The sequence below is a fragment of the Protopterus annectens genome, chromosome 16.part0 (genome assembly GCF_019279795.1).
Source record: "Protopterus annectens isolate FY-2018-M chromosome 16.part0, PAN1.0, whole genome shotgun sequence".
Taxonomy (NCBI): Eukaryota; Metazoa; Chordata; order Ceratodontiformes; family Protopteridae; genus Protopterus; species Protopterus annectens.
Genome location: NC_056750.1, coordinates 625,455,364 through 625,477,699, shown reverse-complemented (window position 1 = coordinate 625,477,699; position 22,336 = coordinate 625,455,364). Strand labels below are relative to the sequence as shown.

At 42.4% G+C, this 22,336-nt stretch overlaps 1 protein-coding gene across 1 annotated transcript in view; it reads right to left on the bottom strand.

Moving 5' to 3' along the window:
- Positions 1-22,336, bottom strand: part of PMPCA (peptidase, mitochondrial processing subunit alpha) — a 970,881-nt gene that overhangs the window by 875,962 nt on the left and 72,583 nt on the right. The gene's annotated exons all lie outside the window — the stretch shown is intronic.

Here is a 22,336-nt window from a genome sequence, read left to right as displayed (position 1 = left end):
CTGGCAACTCGGCATGTAAAAATCTACTGCCAATCATTAGTGGACCGGAGTTCTGCTGTGGCGACCCCTAACCGGGAAAAGCCGAAAGACACAACAATGCAAATCATTTGAGGATATACTCCCATGACACTGCATTTTGTAGATCAGAAGACACTAAAAAAGTACAAAATCTCCAGACATTATATAAAATACCAGAAGACTCCAAAAACACTAAACAGCAATCTAAAGAATTTGGGTAATCTGGTTATGACAATAACCAAGGGGAGTCTGAATCTAAATATCTAGGTTATAAACTCCACTGCTTTTAATCAAAGCAATGCATTGTACTCTAGGAATGCAGAGTTCTGTAATATAACAGTAAAACAACAAACCAAGTAAACAATGAGCAGTCAGGTTCTTAGACAAGTCTTAAGTAGGCTGTCTGCAGACCATTACAAGCCTAGCCAAAGAAAACCATTCAAAAGTTCTCAATACATTCATGGAAGTCAAGACAAGATAGACTGGGGAGAATTTGAGGCCACCCATCCAATTATCTAGGTTTACCTTGAAGGTGGCAATGGTGTTATTCTTCTTGACAGGTACTGGACGTTTGTTCCAAAAGCAAGGAATGTATTGGACGGGAATCAATTATGCCAACATGTCTTATTTATTTGTGAATGAAGGTTTAGTTCCTTTAACCAGGTATTTCAGATATCATTTGTTCTGTGAAGGAATAAGAAGTCTCGAGAGTGTTGGATCTTCCATGGCTCGAAAGGCTAGACACAGATATGTAGTTACAAAGTTAAGTGGAACAACAGCTAACTGTGGTTGTACTGGGGTACTCTACAAGAGCCAGAGTATGGTGAGACAGCTGCCATTATGTCCTGATTAAAAAGATCACTATCCTGAAAAACATCTCAGTTGTTATGAATCTTTGAGATGTCACAAGATGAGCGATATGTTTAGATAAATACATGCCAAAAAGTAAATTATATTTAGTAATGGGTCTGATTATGTATGAGCAAATGGTAATTGAAATTTCCTTGAACTTAGTGGAGATGCATTTGGTAATCAGAACAGCCAAACAGAAGTCTTTCTCAACTACTGTGAAGACATGATGGTCAAATGATATGGAATTATCAACAAGAGTGCCTACAGCCTTCATAAGTGTCTGCAGTGGTGTATCACTATATGTTAACTATAAATGTTTTGTTTACCAAAATAAACTACCTACTTTTTTCACTTTTAATTTACGACCATTGTTCTTGCATCATTTGTTACAATGGTCTATCCCATGCTGGAGCAATTGTGAATCAGTGGAAGATCGAATGACACCCAATTTACAGTTGTCTGTAAACTTAGTTAACCATAAGCCAGGAGGGTTGGCCTGAAGAAAGTACAGTTGTGTAGACTTACCATAAATGTAGATGTTCAAGTGTATTCACTGTTGTAGTCATCACACTTGGGTTATCTGCCTGCAGGTAGCCCTCAGTCCTCCTGAATACCAGTGTCTTAGATTCTGCGTCGGATGCTGTCTCTTCTTCCATGACGTCAGGTCATCAGGGGGTATAAAACATGCAGCCGACGCCATTACATCAGTTTTTCTTGCCCCAAATGTCAGGAGCCCCAAATGTCAGGAGCCCCCAAACAGGAAGCTAGTATATGGTGGGGAACACCACCAGAAAAAGTAAATACCAATGCCATTAGGAAACACCCTAGACAGAAGAGGTAGAAAAATAAAGAAAGCCAGGGGGTGGAGGGAGGGAAACCAGGACTGCAACAGTGAAGACACTTGAACATCTACATTCATGGTAAGTGTACACAACTGTATTATGTTCTTCGTGTTTCACTGTTGCAGTCATCACACTTGGGTTGATTCCCAAAGCTGAGGAAGGGTGAAGGCAGTCAAGAAGTGAAAGGGCTGGCTAGTAGGCCTTGCAAGACTGCTGTAGCAAATCCAGCTCTAGATTTAGAAAAGATTGGTAAGTGGTAATGCATGGTGAAGGTGTGTACAGAACTCCGGGTAGCAGCTTCCAGATTGTCCCTGGTAGGGACTCCCCTGACAAATGTACATGTAGCCCTAGTGGAATGTGGTCTGATCCCCTCTGGGGTAGGTTTTCCATGGTGCTTGTAGCAGAAATGGATGCAGTATGCTATCCATTTGGAAATAATTTGCTTTGAAATGGCCTTACCCTCTGCCCTGTAGCAAAGCTGACTAGCAGGTGGTCAGGTTTTCTGAAAGGATTAGTCCTATCAAGGTAGAACCTGAGCTGTCTGTGCACGTTCAAGGAGTGCAGGATCCTTTCCCCATTATTCTGAGGATTAGGGAAGAAGGTTGGCAAATGGATGGATTGGTTTAGAGCCACACTGGACACCATCTTAGGCATCAAGGACGGGTTAAGTCCTGAGGGAAACCCTGTCAGCATGGAAAATAATGAAGGGCTCCACAGCCATTAGTGCCTGTAACTCAGACACTCTTCTTGCTGACGTTATGGTTAAAAGCAAGGCTGTTTTCCAAGAGAGGAATTTTAACTCTGCTGAAGTTGCAGGTTCAAAAGGGGGAAGTGTGAGCTTTTCCAGTACAAAGTTAAGGTCCCAGGCAGGGGTGGGTGCTCTCCTAGGGGGCCTTAAGTTGTTAGCCCCTCTCAGGAACTGTTTGATGAGAGGGTGAGAAAACAGAGGTGGCTCAGTTTTATAATGAGCTGAGGTGGCAGAGGCATGAATCTTAATGGAGAAGAAGGGATAGGCCTCTGTGGAGTAGCTCTGCTAGGTAATCCAGAATTAGAGGCAAGATGGGCACAGCTGTGTCCTTCCCTTGACTGATTCCAAGAACAATATCTTTCCCACTTTTCAGCATAGGATTTCCTAGTACTAGGCCTTCTGGCTTCAAGAATGACATCCAGCACCTGTTTGCTGAGGGTTGCTGGTGGTGTATTCAGGGGATAACCCAGGCTGCAATGTTTAGGGATTGCAATTGTGGATGCAAAATCTGTCCCTCCTGCTGGGACAGCTAGGTAGCAGCCTGGTGAAGGTGCCAGGGTGGCACTGTTGTCAGACTGTGCAAGAGTGGGTACCAATGCTGGTGTGGCCAGTCTGGGGCAATACGAATTGCCCTTGGTCTGTCCTGTTTTACCTTGAGTAGTACTTTTGAGAGTAGGGGTAGAGGGGGAAAGGCATAAATTGAGAGGTTTTTCCATTGAAAGGATAAGGCATCCACCTTGCAGGCCCTGCTGTGAGAGATCCTGGTGCAAAATTTGCTCAACTGGTGATTCTCAGGGGAGGCAAATAGGTCCACCTCCGGTGTTCCCCACCACTGGATCAGAAGGTTGAAGGTGTTGGGCTCCAATTTACACTCATGTGGGTCGAGGAGATTTTTGCTTAAGTAATCTGCCAGTGAATTTTGCTTGCCTAGCAGGAATTGAGCTTGTACATGCACTTGGTTGCTCAAGGCTGTGTCCCACAGGGCCATGGCTAGCCTGCAGAGTGGGTAAGAATGGGTTCCCCCCTGCTTGTTCATAAGCAGTTGTCCTAGCAGGATTAGATATTTGAAGACTGTCAAAGCATTCTGTACAGCTAGCATCTCTTTTTGATTGATGTGCAGGAGAATCTGGGCTGGGCTCCAGTGGCCCTGAATGCATTTGCCTGCCATGTGAGCCCCCCCATGTATAGTCTGATGCGTCTGTTGTCAGGGTTTGGGCAGCGAGGGGTTGAGTGAAAAGCAGTCCCTTGTTGTGGTTGCATGCTTCTGCCCACCAAAAGGAACTCTGCCCTTAGACAAGGCATGATTGGAATGACTGCTTCCAGGTCCTGAGAATGCTGGCACCAAAGACATTGAAGTTTCCTCATATGCAGTCTTGCATATGGAATTAGCAGAATACATGAGGCCATGAACCCTAGGGATTGCAGTATTTTTCTTGTAGATAGCGGAGTTCTGATGGCCATTTGTTTGAAGTAGTTTGCCAGATAGACCTGTTTTTCTGAAGTGCGAAATGCCATCTGGGAAGTCGTGTCCAAGCTTGCTCCCAGGAATACAATCTTCTGACTGGGCACCAGATGTGATTTCTTTTCATTGATGGTGTACCCCAATGAAGTGAGAAGGCTTTTTACAAATGCCAGGTGCTGAAGTAGCAATTCCTGATTGTCCTCCTGAATTAGGCAGTCGTCCAAGTATGGGAAAATTTGGATATTTTTCTGCAGTATGCAATGGCTGGAGCCAGGCACTTTGTGAATATTCTGGGTGCAGTAGATAAGCCAAAGGGAAGTGCAGAGAACTGATGGTGCATAGAGCCTGCCCTGAAGCGTAGATATTTTCTGCATGACTCCCTTATGGGGATGTGCAGATAAGCTTATTTTAAAGTCTAAAGTGACTAACCAGGCATCCTTGGCTAGCATTGGGAGAAGCTGTTGAAGAGTAGCAGATTTTAGAAGGCCAATGCCTACTGAATCTAGGTGATTGCACTTGTAAGAATACTTTATGTTTGCACAGATTTAGCTTTTTCTTCCATCTTTTTAAGAACCTCTTCTGCTCTGGTGCCAAATAAACAGTCCTTATTTAAAGGAGCGTCTAGTAATTTGGATTTGACATGATCTGGCAAGGTTTGTTCCTTCTACCAAGCATGCCTTCTCAGGACAGACCCAGTGACTGGAGCCCTACAAGATGCTTCTAGGGCATCAAAGCCAAACTGTAAAGTATGCTTATTAACTTGGTTTGCAGAATGCATTAGCTCTTGTAAATCTTTATTTTCTGCACAATCTGGAAGTACACCATTTTTTTGTTTAATTAGTTCCATAATATGCTGCTGGTACTTCAACATGTGAAATTGGCAATTCAATGCCATGATGGCAAGAGTTGCAGAGGTATATACCTTCTTACCCCATCTGTCTAGAGCTCTGGAAGCCCTGTCTGAAGGGATAGGATTTTTAGCTGTAGTAGCCTTAATACCTTTGGGTCCCTGGGAAATGGTCTCTGGATCCACAGTAGGATTCTTGAAGAGACATTTGTGCGAATCAGGTACTCTGTAGCACCTGTCAGGTTTCCTAGGGGCCGAGGGTAAAATATCAGGAGTAAAACTGGATTCCATAAAAACATCTACAACATCCAAGACGGGGGTATAGCTAGAGGGCTCTGCTGAGGCAACTCTAAAAATTCTCTGAGTCTCTTTTTGGACTGAGGGTAGTCTTGGCATTCCCAGCGGAAATGCTCTCTTAAAGTAAGCAAGGTTTCACCAAAAGAAAAATCCTCTGGAGGGGAGGCAGAGGGAATGGATTCCTCTGCATCTGAATCCTCATAGGTTGATAAGGGCATGTCCTGAAAATCCGAAGGGTCAGTTATCGGAGTCCTGGTCTGTAGAATGAGAATGAAACTCAATTCTTTGTCTCTTAGCAGGGGAAGGCTGGCTTCCCCCCAATTACGCTAATAAGGTCTTCAGCCATTCTAAGCATTTGTTTTTGTGGCATGGGAGCTTGAGCATGCGCTTTGGTTGGTTTTCTAGGCGTAGTGCGTACTCTGGGCCTCAGAAACTAGATAGTTTTAGCTAAAAAATGAAGTTGTCGGTTTAATTTGAACATCGGTAGATCGGAATACACCCGCAGAGGCCGGTGCCTGCAAAGTGGCTCCTGACCCATCCAAGGTAGAGACATCCACAGGTTCCATAGTCAAAGAAGCATCTTGAGGCATACCGGACACTGAATGGGTCTCAGCAGAGGCCTGCGAATCTGTAGACGCTGGCATCAGGGGCTGCAAAGGCACCACACTGAGAACTGGCAACTAGCTTAACGGAAGCATCATCGGCAGTTTTGGAGATATGCGGTCTGTCTCTGTCTTTATCTTTACGTTTTTTTTGGAAGATTGGTGGTCGGATGGCTTATTGAAGCCATTTCGGAATACAGAGAATGAGAGCGAAAGAATTTAGTGACAAAGATAGCCCGACGACGAATGGTTAGTGCGTTAAACAAGGCACAAAACCCACAGCGAGTGATGTTGTGGTCTGGGCCTAAACAGGTGACGCAGTAAGAATGAAAATCTCTGTGAGGTACTTGCTTTCCACAGGCAAGACAATTGTTAACTTTTTCTGACATCGGTTAGAGCAAGAAAAAAGGATCCCCAATGGGGTACTTAGCTTTAGAAGACTTCAGGATTACAAACTCGAAAACGAAAATTTCAGGTAGTGGCCAACTGGCACTTGCGAAATGCTTCTGCTTCTGCTTCGGGCTCCTTCTCGGCAAGAAAGGCTGATGTAATGGCATCGGCCGCATGTTTTATACCCCAGACAACCTGACGTCATGGAAGAAGTGACAGCATCCAACGCAGAATCCTAAGTCTCTGGTATTCGGGCCAACTGAGGGCTACCTGCAGGCAGATAACCCAAGTGTGATGACTGCAACAGTGAAACACAAAGAACAAATCTGAGAAACGGATCTAAAATAGGAGAGGCCCAACACTCAGCCTAGTGGTATACCACTGCTAACTTTTTGTTTTCAGAAGTGGCACCTGCAACTCTAACCACATGGGCTCTGTCAGACAACCAGTTAGCTATTCATCACACAACATAAGGATTTATGTTCAGATTTACAAGCAGGTTAATTAGGCCTGCATGGGGAACAGTCAAAATGTTTGGCCTGGTGCAGATATGCTCTATACACTCCAAAGCTACTATTCATTGCTTTGGTTACTTTTTCAGAAAGATTACTAAAGATAAAGAGATAAGACCTTCCTTTGACAAAGCCAAACTGATGACTGCCCAGGGTTAAGAGATTTTCAATGTCCAGATTAACGTGGTCTGAGATAATATGCCCCCACGGCTATACATATGAGGTTAGTGAAACTAATAGGTCTACAGTTACAAGGATCTGTGGTTGGGCCATCCTTGTGTAATGGCATTACAATGGTTGTTTCCAAACTTCAAGAATATAACTAGTGGGCAGGCTCAGACTTGACAGGTTAAGTTGTCACTGATAACCATAAAACTTGGTATATTATCAGGGTCAAGGATGAGGTGTTCTTAGGTTTTCGAGACGGAACAGAAAACTTGTTCCATGGTAACTAAAAGGAGGTGGCTGGGACTGCAGAATCTGTGGAATTGCTATAACCGTGGGCAGAGTAAAATTTACACTAAATCTGTTAGCAAGGATAACAGCTATTTTCTTTGAGTAAGAGTGTATACTACTATTGTGGAGTATATCCAAACATTGTTGGGTGCTGATCCTTAACTTCCTGGTATAGTTAAAGAATGATTTGTAGCTATTTTTGGTCTAAGTGGCCACTTCAAATTTATACTCAGATTCAAGCTTCCTAATAGTTTCCTTAAGCTCTTTGCTAGTTTGCATAAGCATGCTCTCAATGTAGGTAGAATGAGATCTCTCATAAGCATTAAACAATTTCCTTCTGTCATACATTTTTTTTTTAATTACAGCTATTCCACCATAAGGGTTGGTTTATAAATTTACTATTATATTTGTGGAGATAGAGACTGCCTTATTAATATAACAACTTAAGTGGAAGTAGATGTCAGATGCACACACAAAGGCTTTAGCAATCGCATCCAGCATAAGAGGACTACATCCTACTAGGGGTCCCAATATCTTTGGTCTAACAAATATAGTCACTTCTTATCCTTCTTCATTCCTTGTTAAATCAGACCACAAATTAGTAACCTTTTCCTTTACAACTGGTTGCACATCCCTTATAAATTCCTCTGTGTTTAGGGACTTCTCAAAACTAAATCTTCAGTTACGTTATGAACACCATCTGTCATAAAGGTGATGACATCCTTGACAAATGCTGATACTTCCCCAAAATTCTGAGGTCGGCCTTAAAATGGGACAGGCACAATACTCGGGAAAAGAGAGAGTATTTTCATTGCATAGAAGCCATGTTTCTTTAACTACACATATGTAGGTGTTCAAGTTGCTCAAAAGCCTCAAGACTCCTGGCACTGATTAGAGCCATGTTAATGTGTTCCAAATTGCAATTTACTAGGTTAGACTGTCTGTCAGATTATTATGTTTTTAAATATTAGCATCATTCTGAGTGATGGCAACGTAACCATGTAATACCAGCATTTTTCCTGCTTCAAACATATGCAGAGCAAGCTCAAACATATCCTTCTGAATGTCTCTCTGGGTTAAGCATTTAAGGTCATTCACCCCCCCCCCCCAAATTGGACCACTATCAGGTCACATATCATATTTGTCAGGGTGGAAGAATTTAAGACCACTTGTTTTGTCCCCATTCCTGGCACCAGAAATACAGCTGGTACACTGTTCTCATCCAGCATTGTGAAACTGGCATCTGTATGCCTGGCAACAGAATAATCTATTACTAAAACATTACTGCGGTTAGATGTGGTCTCTGTGGGCCATTCACTTATGTAACACCTATGTTGTGCAGAAATCTGTATGTTGCCATGGCAACTGCTAACATGATATCCAAACTAAGAGAAAGTCAGAGTCCAAGTGATGTCACACAATGGCTAATATTACATTTTTAGTATATGAACATCTGTAAATGTTAAATAGTGCACTAGCTGGAACAAAGAACAGCCTAGCTCGCAGGGTATGTTAGCACATGGCCAGGAAACTTTTACCATGAAACACAGCTACCATTTGGTCTAAAATGATTTCCAGATTCTGAACCCTACCCAAAGTTGAGAAAAATGTGTTACTCAGAAATAAGAAGAAGACAATGCATCAGTTATGGAAGAGTTATAAATCCAGGTTCCATGAGCAATAACTCCATATTGGTCAGAATGGGGTCCACACTACAACTAAGGTTATATTCCATCACAGACACCACCTTCTGGCCAGTTGAAATAAAGGATGTGCAATGTAAATGTTATTACAACCTGAACAGAGAATTTAAAGTCTACAATAATCATGTACTTGCTGTAAGCTTTGTACCTAATACACTGCAATTAAACAACAGATGAAAGAACACAGCATCTACTTATCTGCTTACCTACCACCTTTACTGCTTTATGTATCCCCCATATTGGCTAACCTAAAAGAAAACTTAAAGGTAAATTATTAATATTTGTTAAATAAAAAAGTATCTGTAGCAATTTCTACACCATAGTAACTGTGAAGCTTTTCTCTCCAGGCCAGTGCTGAAAAGGGGTATGCTAGTTATCCCAGTTGTACTTCCTCAGTAAAACATGCAAAATAAAAAATAAAAATAAAATAAATGAATGAATAAATCACCTCCACATTGGGCAAAAGGACAAGTGAGCCGAATCATCACAGAAGGACACAATGCCCTTCCTGTAAAGCTTTAAACTTCCATGCAGTTGCAATGAAAGCTACTCTTCCATCCCATCGGTGGTTTGTTAAGCTTACACCCACCTTCCAGTATGCATCTCTGCCAGTTTTCCAAAGGCAGATGCCTGCACATGGTCAGCTCTACTCTGCCTCCCAGGATGGGCACAAAATACTTTATTTCTGGCTTCATTACATGTCCTAGCCACTATTCGAATCCTGGTCACCTGGGCCGCAGTCAGGGCTTTATCCATATATGCTACAGAAGCTGGCTACCCCTTCACTTCCTGTTTTATTGAAAAACTAGTATAGATCCTTGAATATAAAAAAGTTAATGTACTAATGTTCCAAACAGCTTAAAAATGTAAAATAATCCCTGTCCGGCAGTGTAGATGGATGAAGCCCCAAGTATAATCCAATAACCCCCATGTTCATTTATCAGCACAGATACTGGAAGAGTTAGGCAGTGGATGATGTTTTAAGCTCGCTCATCCTGGAAGAGAGAAGCAATCTAGCCCACCACCTCAACAACAGCTACTTGTGGGAAGGCAATTGCTCATGGAAAAGGCAATGGCAGGCTTCAGCTGCTAATTGATGCATGTGCATAGGATGACATGGGTGGAAGTATGCCCATCTTTTCCCACCCGGGCAGCCACTGTGAGAGTGTCTAAAAAACATCTACAGGAGGGGTTAGGATGGATAGGTCAAGGATTTCTGGGAAACATCCCACTCCTTAACACTTGACTCCCACCATTACAGAAAGGAATAGACTGATCAGGCCTATAAGAAGGAACAAATAGGCCACAGAGATAATGTCCAGTTCGAGTATGCCTGGCTGTTGCCCCTGGAGGAACAGATAAGTCAATGGTCCTATGGAGAACAAACACAAAAACTATAAATGTAAGAAATAATCAAAAAAATATTCATTTACTTTTGTTTTCTGTGGTACTACACTGGTCAGTACTGAGCATTTATAAGCACAGCAGATATACAAGGAGTCCATTTACAAGAAAGAAGAGCAGTGATATTTACATATTGTACTTATTTTATTAATAGTATAGTTCATCTGCAGAAATGTAATAGTTTGCACGTCAGCTTATGAGAAAAATGTTTGTGTTATAGTTTTATCAGTACTTCAGCAACCAAGTCAAAGTGCTGCATGATGTCTCATTTTGAAGCTGACAATTCAGCAGACGAACCTTCGTCAGGAACAAGGTGTCTTGCTGTTACAAGCAAAAACAGATTTTTTTTAACAACTTGATTGCATTTATCAAAGTATGAAAAGCAAAACATCCTTAATTAACATACTGTAATACCGTCAGCAATTCAACATTAAATTATAACAAGTTCAAAGAAACATTATTATTGTTGTTAAATGCCTATTGTCAAAGTGCTCATGCCATGCCACCACCCCCCCAAACCCAGTCCTTTTTTTCTGACTTGTGCAGTACAAGGAATGAAAACTTTTTAAAAGAATAGCATTGTCTCTCACCACTGACTTTGGCAAAAATTTCAAACTTTGCCGCACACACAAAATAAATATATTTACATAGCAGATAAATATTATTTTCTCTACCACTGAAAAAAGTACAGTTTTGTACCTACCATAAATGTAGATGTTTGAGTGCTAATACAGCTGCAGTCATAACAGATGGGTTATCCTGCCGTCAGGCGGGTCCTCGGTCGGCCGAATTCCAAAGTCTAAGTCCGGCATCGGTTGTCGTCGCTTCTTCCCTGACGTCAGTGTGGCAGGGGTATAAAAGAACCAGCCAACGCCATTTTCTTCAGTTTTTCTTGCCCCAGATTGTCAGGTGCCCCCAGAAGGAAGGCAAAACATAAACTCATGTAATAATGCAACGAAATATAATACAAAAACAGTAGTTTGCAAGCAAATACATCATAAAGAATACCCCAATCAGGTTGTATGAGGAGGTGTTTGTCATAAGGCCTGTCCCAAGAGGGGATGGAGGGAGGGAAACCTGGACTGCAACTGTATTAGCACTCGAACATCTACATTTATGGTAGGTACAAAACTGTACTATGTTCATCGTGCATACAGCTGCAGTCATAACAGATGGGTAGAATCCCTAAGCTAAAAAGGGGTGGCAGGCACTAAGTGGAACTAGGAGGAGCAAGGATGCCCTGCAAGACTGCTGTGGCAAAGCCCGCTCTATATTTAGAGTATAGTGGAACGTGATAGTGCTTGGAGAAACTGTGCACAGAACTCCAAGTGGCTGCTTCCAAAATATCCTTGGTAGGAACCCCCCTGAGGAAAGTTGCAGAGGTAGCTGTGGCCCTTGTGGAGTGAGATCTGATGCTTGTAGGTACAGTTTTTTCCCTGAAATGAGTAACAAAAGCGTATGCAGTGGGCTATCCATTTTGAGATTGTCTGTTTGGAAATGGCCCTTCCTTGAGCACCTGTAGCATAGGACACAAAGAGTTGCTCTGATTTTCTGAATGGCTTTGTCCTGTCCAAATAATAACAAAGTTGTCTGTGAATGTCCAAGGAATGTAGTAGCCTTTCCCCTTTGTTTTGTGGGTTAGGATAAAAGGTAAGTAAGTGTATAGTCTGATTCAAGGCTACACTGGATACTACCTTTGGCATAAAGGAAGGGTTGGTTCGTAAGGAAACTCTGTCCTGATGGAAAATGATGAAAGGTTGCACCGCCATGAGGGCTTGTAGCTCCGAAACCCTGCGTGCTGATGTGATAGCCAGAAGGAAGGCTGTTTTCCATGACAAATATTGTAGTTCTGTTGAAGCAGCTGGCTCAAATGGAGGCAGAGTCAGTTTTTCTAAAATGAAGTTGAGGCCCCAAGCAGGTACTAGTGGTTTCCTTGGGGGTTTTATATTCTTAGCCCCTCTGAGGAACGGTCTTAAGAGAGGATGAGAGAATAAAGGAGGATCAGTGTTGTATTGTGCAGAAATGGCTGAAGCATGGATCTTGATGGAGGAGAAGGAAAGTCCACTGTTTAACATCTCAGCTAGGTACTGTAATATTTGAGGTAAATTTAGAACCCAAGGATTCTGGCCCTTTTTCGGATTCCAGGCACAAAACCGTTTCCATTTGGTGGAGTAGGCTTTTCTAGTTGAAGGTCTTCTGGCCTCCAAGATGACATCCTGCACCTCTCCTTGGAGAGGAGGGTCTGTTGGGAAATCAAGGAATCCTCCGTGCTGCTAGATTGAGGGTTTTTAGCTGACTGTGAAGAGTTTTGAAGCTGTATTGGGTCAACAGAAGAGGCACTAGAGGCAGGATCCATGGGGGGGAATGCGTCAGGCTCTTCAGGAGTGGATACCAGTGTTGTCTTGGCCAGTCTGGAGCAATGAGAATCATCTTTGGCCTCTCTGCTCTGGCTTTTAATAGAACTTTGGGCAGCAGAGAAAGAGGTGGAAAGGCATAGACTGTCAATGTTGTCCAATTGAAAGAAAGTGCGTCCACTTTCCAGGCCTGTGGATGATAGGTCCTTGAACAAAATTTTTTCAGTTGGTAATTTTTGTGGGTAGCAAAGAGATCTATGTCTGGCCGTCCCCATGCCTGAATTATGTTTGCAAAAACTTGAGGATGCAACTTCCATTCGTGTGGATCTGTCATATTTCTGCTTAGGTTGTCTGCCAGCATGTTTTCCTTCCCTGGCAGGAATTGTGCTTGAAGTTGGATTTGCAATTCCAGAGCCGTGTTCCAAAGGGACATGGCTAGTCTGCACAGTGGGTATGAACGAGTTCCTCCCTGTTTGTTTATGTACCACATCACTGTGGTGTTGTCTGTCCTTATCAATAGCTGGCCTGGATGCAGTAGGTCTTTGAAGGCCATAATTGCCTTTTGTACTGCTAGCATTTCCTTTTGATTGATGTGTAGGTGCTTCTCTTGTTGGGACCATTTGCCCTAAATGCACTGATCTGTCATGTGCGCCCCCCAGGCGTAGTCTGAGGCATCTGTTGTGATGATTTGGTTTGCTTGAGGCATGCAGAAAGGGAAACCTATGTTTCTTTGGCATGCTTGAGCCCACCACAGAAATTCCGTTTGAAGACATGGAATGAGTGGTATATAATTGTTTCCAAACTGTGGCTGTGTTGAGACCATAAGTTTTTTAGGTACCATTGAAGTTTCCTCATATGCAGCTTTGCATATGGGATCAATAGGATGCAAGATGCCATGAATCCCAGAGCCTGCAGGACTTTCCTTGCAGTCAGCCTGGTGAAGGTTGCCATTTTTCTGAAGTATTGAGATAGTTGCCCTTACTTCTCTGGCGTGAGGTAGGCCATCTGGGTGTTTGTATTCAAGCTGGCACCCAGGAAAATTATTGCTTGAGAGGGTATTAGTTTTGATTTCTTTTTGTTGACTGTGTATCCCAGAAAGTTCAACAATTTTATTACAAAGGCCAGGTGTTTCAGAAGTATGTGCTTGCTGTCTGCTTGGATCAGGCAGTCATCCAGATATGGGTATATTTGTATCCCTTGAAGTCTGCAGAAGGCAATTACTGATGCCAGGCATTTCGTAAACACTCTGGGCGCAGTAGATAAGCCAAAGGGCAATGCAGAGAATTGATAATGGGTTGAACCTGCAAGAAATCTGAGGTATCTTCTGTAATCTTGTCTGACAGGGACATGCAGGTATGCCTCCTTGAGGTCCGATGTTACCAGCCAAGACTCCTTGCCCAGCATGGGAAGAAGCTGCTGTAATGTGAGCATCTTGAATTTTGGTACGAGTAAATATGTGTTTAGGATGGATAGGTCCAAAATAGGTCTCCAATCTTTGTCCTTCCTTGGTACCAGGAATAGTCTGGAATAAAAACCTTGACCCTGTTCTTTTGCAGGTACCTCTTGAATAGCTTTCATGTCCATGAGAGCTGAAATTTGTTTTTGTGCCTCTGCCCTTTGATTTTGTGGCAGGTTTGGCATGCCTCTCATTTTTGGAAGGGTGTGAAAGTGGAATCTGTAGCCTCTGTCTATAATGTCCAGGATCCATTTGTCTTTTGTGACAATATGCCAATTTTTTGAAAATAATGACAGTTTTCCACCTAAAAGTGCTGCCATTAAAGCTTTGCTTGGCATGCAAAGGGAAAAGTCATTGTGTCTGCTTTCTGAATGGCTGTGATCTATCTTCTCCACCTCTTGGTGTAGGTGCTTGTCATTGTCTGGCTCTAAATGATCCTTGAGATTGCCCTCTACCCCTTGGGCGCCTATATCTACCTCTTTGAGGTCTGTCCGTGGCTGGAAAGGACCAATTTTTTGAAGGCCAGTTTCAGCTGAAACGCAGAGGCTGTACCTGTAGGAAATCTTTCACTGTTTGCATTGATTTTGCCTTTTCCTCCATTTTCTTTAGTACCTCCTCAGCTTTAACACCAAACAATACATCTTTTTGAAGAGGTGCATCTAGTAATTTAGCTTTGACATGATCTGGTAAGGTTTGCTCTTTGAGCTAAGCATGTCTACGTATGACAGACCCTGTAACAGCAGCTCTACATGAGGCCTCTAAAGCATCAAAACCACATTGCAAGGTATGTTTACCCACTTGCTCTGCACTATGCAACAAATCCTGCAACTCCTTTAAATCTGGTTGTTCAGGTTGTGTCATTTTGCTTTTCAACTGAGATAACAAAAACTGTTGATACTTTAACATATGGAACTGACAGTTTAATGCCCTCATGGTTAAAGTGGCCGAGGTGTATACCTTTTCCCCCTACCTTTCTAAAGCTCTGGAATCCCTCTCTGAAGGTAATGGGTTTTTGGCAGTAGAGGCCTTAATTCCCTTGGGACCCTGTGAAATAGTTTCTGGGTCAGCAGCATGGCTTTTGTATAGGAATTGGTGTGAATCAGGAACCCGGTAATACCGGTCAGGCTTAACAGGAGCTGGGGGTAAGGAATCTGGGTTGAGGCTGGCTTCTGTGTACACATCATCTAATACATCCAAAACAGGAGGGATAGCCAGAGGCCTGTGCTGAGGAAGCAAGAGAAAATCCCTGAGCCTTTTCTTGGAATCTGAGTAATCTTGGCCTTCCCAGTGAAAGTGTTCCCTCAAGGTATGTAAGGTTTCCCCAAAAGAATAGTCCTCAGGGGGGGAGACCGAGGGAATGGGCTCCTCAGCATCAGAATCTTCAAAAGGGGAATATGAATATTCCTGGTCCTCAGAATGTTCTGAGGTAATACAGGCTTGGTCTGAGGAAGGGGAGTCTTCCTCCACTCTGGGCCTTTTGTCCGAGGGTGGTTGAGAACCCCTGATAAGAGTAATGAAATCCTCTGCCATTTTGAGCATCTGTTTTTTAGGCATGGGGCCTTGAGAGGGGCTCTGTGGAACTTGTCTTTTAGTTTTCATGGCTGCTTTAGATTTTGTGAAAGCCTTAATGGAAAAAGAGGAAGGCCTGAAGACACCTTGAGAGGTGGCAGGTCTGTCTAAATTCTGAGTTTCCCCGCCAAGAGTGGCATCGGTATCTGTAGTCAGAGTGGGGGCCGAGGAGCCTGCGACCTTGGGCACAGAAGACACCTCTAAAGAAGCGTCATCGGTACTCAGGGGCTGCGTAGGCGCCTCGCTGAGAACCGGAGCACCTGTAGCCGGCTTTAGCGTGGTGTCAGTAGAAGTCGCAGACCTCGTATGCCAGTCCTTATCTTTGCATCTTTTACTCAAAACTGGAGTCGGAGTATCCAATGACATAATGTAATTAAATTTTTTACCAAAATAGTGTTGGGCGAACTCCGCCCGACACTTAATAGTGCGTTTGTTGAATCTAACACAAAAACGACAGGCCGAGACGTCGTGGTCTGGGCCTAAGCAAGGAATGCAGAAGGAATGGAAATCCTTATGCGGTATTTGCTTCCCACAAGAAATGCAATTATTAACTTTGTCTGACATCGGTCTGAGGCAAGAAAAGTTTCCCCAACGGGGTACTTAGCTTTCAAGAAGACTTGGGCTGAAAAATTTTCATAAATCTCAGGAACTGGCCGACCGGCACTTGGGAACTGCTTCTGCTTCGGGCACCACGCAGCAAGAAAGACTGGGGAAAATGACGTTGGCTGGTTCTTTTATACCCCTGCCGCACTGACGTCAGGGAAGAAGCGACGACAACAGACGCCGGACCTAGACTTTGGAATTCGGCCGACCGAGGACCCGCCTGACGGCAGGATAACCCATCTGTTATGACTGCAGCTGTATGCACAATGAACATCTCCTTGCTCCTCCTAAAGAGTCCTATGCCTACATGTTTTTATGTTAATATTCATTCTCTGTTTAATCTATTAAGTAGGATACCTCCTACTCATTTGCAAATCAACAGTCTCCATTTCTATGCTGTTAGAAACCTCTAGTGTTCTCCACGAGTTATATTTAAACTAAATATTGTGTCTAAGGCCACCGTTTGTTAAGGAATTTTTATTACTTTAACCGTTTTCTCCTCTTCTTCAATTATCCCCCCAACATCTTTTCTAATTTTTTGACTTTAGTAACATCATATGACTTCTATCATCTTATTATAACCTTTTTAGCTAATAAAATAATCAATTGACCTTCGCTCTCTGTGAAAACTGGGAGATGTGCACTGTTATTATCCCTAAAAACAAGTATTCAACAATAATTGAAACAGTTTTTGCAGTTTTTTTTAAGGACTCAAAGCAACTGCTAGTAATGTGTGGATCCAATACCCCTTTCACTGCACCTTCAACATATCTGCTGCACCCCAGAAACATCCTTGAGAACCTTTCTGGGGTGTTTATGAAAGAATCTCTGAGGGAAAACTTTAAATTTCCATTATTTTGCTGCTAAGTGTCAACAATATGATCTTCCATAATTCTTTACCTATTTCCTGATTTATGTGCATTTCCTACAAAATGTTTTCATTGTATGTATGTTAAGGTTTCTATCATGAAGCCCAATCCTTTACAGGCTTTTTAAATTCTCTCTTTATCCTATGTTATAACTTTCTTTCTGCAAGCCAGTTAGGTGGGTACCAGAAGTTACACAGCCCTCTACACTCTGTGCCATTTGGTGGATTTAACCTTTTGCTGTAAGGCATAGTAGTCTATTAATGCACTTTGCAGAAAACTGAAAGATTCCACTAGCCTCCTCCCAGCTATTACGTTTTTCTGCCTGGATTATGCGATACCAGTAGCTGGTAACACTTTTTCTTCTACTGAACAAAAATATTCTAACCTGGTCCTTCCTTACACCCCTCAAATCGGTAGCAGGTCCTAAAACCATGGCTGCAGTTCCTCATTCATATAAAACTTTCTTGCACAGGCTGAGTTACATTTCTCAGGTTGCCTCCCGATCAAATTTCAAATATATTCCTATGCATCATAAACTGACATCTTTCTTGCAACACACATTTCCACTTCAACATACAGGCTGGGGCTTGATATCTCACTAAAGTCACTACCAGTACGGCATGTTGAAGAGTGCTATATCTCCTTTCATACTGCATTTCCCCAAGCATCCCTAGATTTAGCAAGAGCAGAAAAAAATCTGGACACACGATTTTTAAGTTTGACAATAATGCTCTCTATTACCATAGCCAAAATGTTTGCCACACATAAGGCAATAACTTGTACTCACTGATCCTGCTGAACTAATACTGCCTTCCAGATCTGCAAAACATTTAATATTTTTGAGGCAGTCATCATAGGGCAGTTTCATAGCAATCTGAAACGAGGATAGCCACACTCGCAAATATCTTGGTTTACTATACCCATATACATTTAAAAATTTCCTTTTCAGCTCTTGGGGTGGCTCATAACCATTAATGCTTTTGTTTTCATCTCACTCAGTCTTACACCCTGAAATTACCCAATGCCTATACAAAACCACAACAGCCTGTCTACATCTTCCTGGGGATTACTCTAGGTTACTAATATACCATCAGCAAGAAGTGCAGTTTTAAGATTTAACTGCCCCATTTGATATCCATGAATTCTAAACTGCCTTATATCTGATGCTAGTGACGGTGGCTATAGTGAAAGCATGAGAGAGGAGGACATAGGACTGCCCTTCCCAGACCCCCTTAAGAGAGTATAAAGCCCTCTGACAGCTGCATTAAAATCATTCAGCAGTTAACCACTGCTGTGGAAAACCCATTTCCATTACTTTAAAAAGGAACACACACTCCACTCTAGTAGATGCTTTTTCAACATCCAGCCCATTCACTGTAAGAAGGGCCCTATGTCTTTTCCCATCATTAATGCCCACTACTGTTCTCATGATATCAATGGTCCTCCTTCCTCCACAAACTTGGACTTACTGCTGGATAGTAATTCCAAACTGCCAAATGTGCCATCACAGTCAAACATTTTGTAATCATGAAAACAGGAAGCATCAGGTATCCCTTCTTCTTATAAATGACCATCATCACTACCTTTCTCCAAGAAGTTGGAGTCTTGAAGTTTAAGATCTCATTAACTGGGGCAATCATATCTGTAAAACAGTCCTCCCCTCTATTTAATACATCTCTACGGGAATTCCATCAATCCCAGTAGTGTAGCCTGCTACCTGCCCTTTAACTGCGTTTGTCAACTCCTCCACTGTAATGCAAATTTACCAGCTAAGTTGATAGCATTTCAGTTAATTTTTGCATTTCAACCATACCCAAATACTTTTGGATTTTTCTCTTTTTTACCCTTCCTTTTCATGTGTACATAATTTATAACAGTCTATAAACATCTTCAGGATTCCTCCTACTGAAGTTTCAATTTATTCTGATCCTTTCCGATTAACAGTAAATATCGCCCTTTTTCCTTTTTGCTGTTTATGCCCAGTGGCCAGAGATCTGAAGGCGTGTGTGTGTGTGTGTGTGTGTGTGTGTGTGTGTGTATTTTATTTATTTATTTTACATTTGTTGACCGGGATAGTCCGTCTGGGTGTGAGTTCATTTTCACTGGAGGCCCGGGGAGAAAAGCTCCAATAAAAAACAACATTTGACAGGTACAGTGTTGGTTTTACATAGAATTTAACAGAAATATTAGAGACAACAAAAAGTACAATATACAGTAAGCATTTTAGTGAAAAGGAGAAAGTTATTACAATATATTAAAGTCGTATATATCTATATTTTTTTGAGGGCAGGGATCTACCTTTGGTTGATCATTTGAATATACTTTAATACGTGCACATATGTATACCCTTACAAAAGAAAAGCAATTATCAAATTATACTCTTACTGTAGGTAGCTGATAGGGGTTGTTAACAAGTGGGAGTGGGGTATACGTGGAGACTATAAATTTTGATGTGGGCTTATGTGGTATTAGCCTGGCTTAGTGCAGGAGCAGAGCCAGTTTTCAGTGAGGTGGTCTCTGAGCAGCGTTTTGAATTGGTGTAGGTTGGTAGCATTTAGGATGTGTTAGGAGATTGAGTTCCAAAGTTTAGAAATGTGGTGGCAGTAGAGGACGTCCAAGGCTTTGTTGTTGCTTTTGGATACTTGGAGGAGTGTTTTGTGTGAGGATCGGAGTTGCCGAGTGTTGGCATATGGTTGAAGTAATTGCTGTAGGGCTGGGGTTCTGTTTGGCTGGTAAATTAGTTGGTGAGTAAAGACAAGTTGGGTATAGGTTAGTTGTTGTGGGAATTTTAGCCAATTTATTTGTTGGAAGGCAGGGCAGAGCAGTGGTGGGACCTATATGGGGAGCTAGTGGCGAACTTGGCTATTTGTGTGTGTATATATAGATATACATATAATCTATACATATATACATATATATGCACACACACATATATATACATATATATATACATATACATATATATGCACACACACACACATATATATATATATATATATATATATATATATATATATCTATATATCTATATATATATATATATAATCTATACATATATACATATATATGCACACACACACACACACACACACACACACACACACACACAAAAGCCCCTTCACCAATATTTTTGGAAATTTAGCCATTGATCTGTACAATTCTGGATGGCCATCTTAGCTTTATTCAGTTCCTCTACCTCTTCTGCTGCAGCCTATGATATCTTAATTTCAATTCCTTAATTTTCTCATTTAGTTTTCTGTACCTCTGTTGCTCACTGCTCCTGCCTGGCTGTACATACTGCAAGACCTTCTTAATTGTTCTCTAATATTCTTCCCATACAGACAGAGAAACTCAAATTGTATGCGTTTCATCATCATCCCGCTTTTCCCTTTTTTCTACATGGGGTTGGGGAATCGTGTTGTCGCCATCTCTCTCTCTCAATTCAATGGCCCACTCATGCTGGAATGTCACAGACCTTCTCTCTCACAATCCATCCACCTCTTTGCTGGACATCCTCGCTACTCTTACCTTCTTCCTGTCTGTCCCAAATCATCTTCACCAGATTGTCTTCTGCTTTTCTTTGCATGTGTGTCCAAGCCTCCCCAATCTGGTCTCTTTGATCTTTTCTGCAACTGGAGCAACACTTTGGCTTCTGCTCTTATGTCAACATTTCTTCATCTGTCCCAGTGTGCATCTGACCACCCTTCTCAGGCACTTAATTTCTATCACCTCTAAGCTTCCTCTTCTGCTCTACCTTTACTGCCCAGGTTTCTGCACCATATTATAGTACTGGTCGCACCACTGTCTTGTACACCTTACTTTTCAGCTTTTTTGGCATTCTTCTATCATAGACTATACTTCAGATGCTATGCCAGTTGGCTGCAGACCCTCTGATTCTAGCTTTGACCTCTTCATCAGACTTCCTCTCCCAGATATTTGAATATTAACTGGTTCTGCTATCTTCCCTTCTGTCTCAATACTCAGCTTCTTCTGATTCTCCCAATTTGCTGCCATTACCACGGTCTTAGACTTGTGTTTAGCTTCATTCCATGTGTCTTTGGTTTTGTATTTCACTCCCCTATCCTTTGCTGAAGTTCTTGCTCAGTGTGCCTGCAATGCCACATTGTCTGCATACAGCAACTTTATTGATCTGTCCCCTCTGATCTCTTTGTTAATGTAGTCCATCATTAGTATGAACAGCAGTGGGCCCAAAGCTGAACCTTGGTGCACACCCACACCCACTGGAAACCCCTCTGCGAGACTGAACACGGTCCGTAATTGAGTCATTGGGTCCTTGTACATAGCCTGCACTAATTATACCAATGTTTCTGGGACTTCGAACCACCACAGTATTGCCCAAATCAGCTTTCTTGGGACCTCATCATATGCTTTCTCCAAGTCTAGGAATGCCCAGTTAGACTCTTTTCTTCATCTCTAGCTTCTTCTCAACTACCTGTCTCATTGCAAACATCAGGTCAGTTGTGCTGCATCCTGATCTGAACTGCTCATTTCCATTTTACATTCTATTACTCAGTGTATCAGTTTATCAATCACCCTCTCCACAAATTACATGCAAAGTGACAGGAGTGTGATGCCTCTACTGCCCACAGTCATGATGTCACATTTGTTCTTGTACACTGGCCCGAGTATGCTTTTTCTCCAGTCATCTGGGATATGCCTTTATCTCCACATTGCTATGAATACCCTCAGGAACAATTTCTCCCCCATCTCACCCAGCATCTTAATCACATCTGCTATGATCTCATGTAAGCCTGCTACCTTCCCTCACTTCATTTTCCTTAGTGCTGTTTCTGGGGCAGTACAGCTTCTGTGGAGTTTTCTTCATTCAGAAACCACTGGAAATAATCGTTCTATCTGCCTTTGATGTCCTGAGGAATGGTGAGCAGATTTGTTGTTGGCATCTCTTATGAGGGTTGTCGGACTATCTTCTTTATCTTTCTGTCTTCGCCTTGCAACCTGATACACTTTCTTTGTGCCACCTACTGAGTCACTTTTCTTAGCCAACCAGTACTCCTTCCTAGCCTGGTTGTTTTTTTCTACCTCCCACTTTTTCCTGCGCTCCTACTTTCTTTGGATGACTTCCTGGACTTCTGCATTCACCACCACCTTTCTTTATGTACCTTACTTCCATACCTGGCTCGTCCACATATCAGTTCTGTAGCCCACACACATGCTGTTTTGAGGAGCTGCCATTCTTCAACTCCACCAATTTCCTCCTCTTCTTGGGGTGCTATAGCCCCAAGTATTTCCTTGAACTGTTGTCCTTTTTCTCCAGTCAACTTCCAGGTCTTCAGCCAGGTCTCTATTAACCTCAGAGCCATCTCTGAGCAC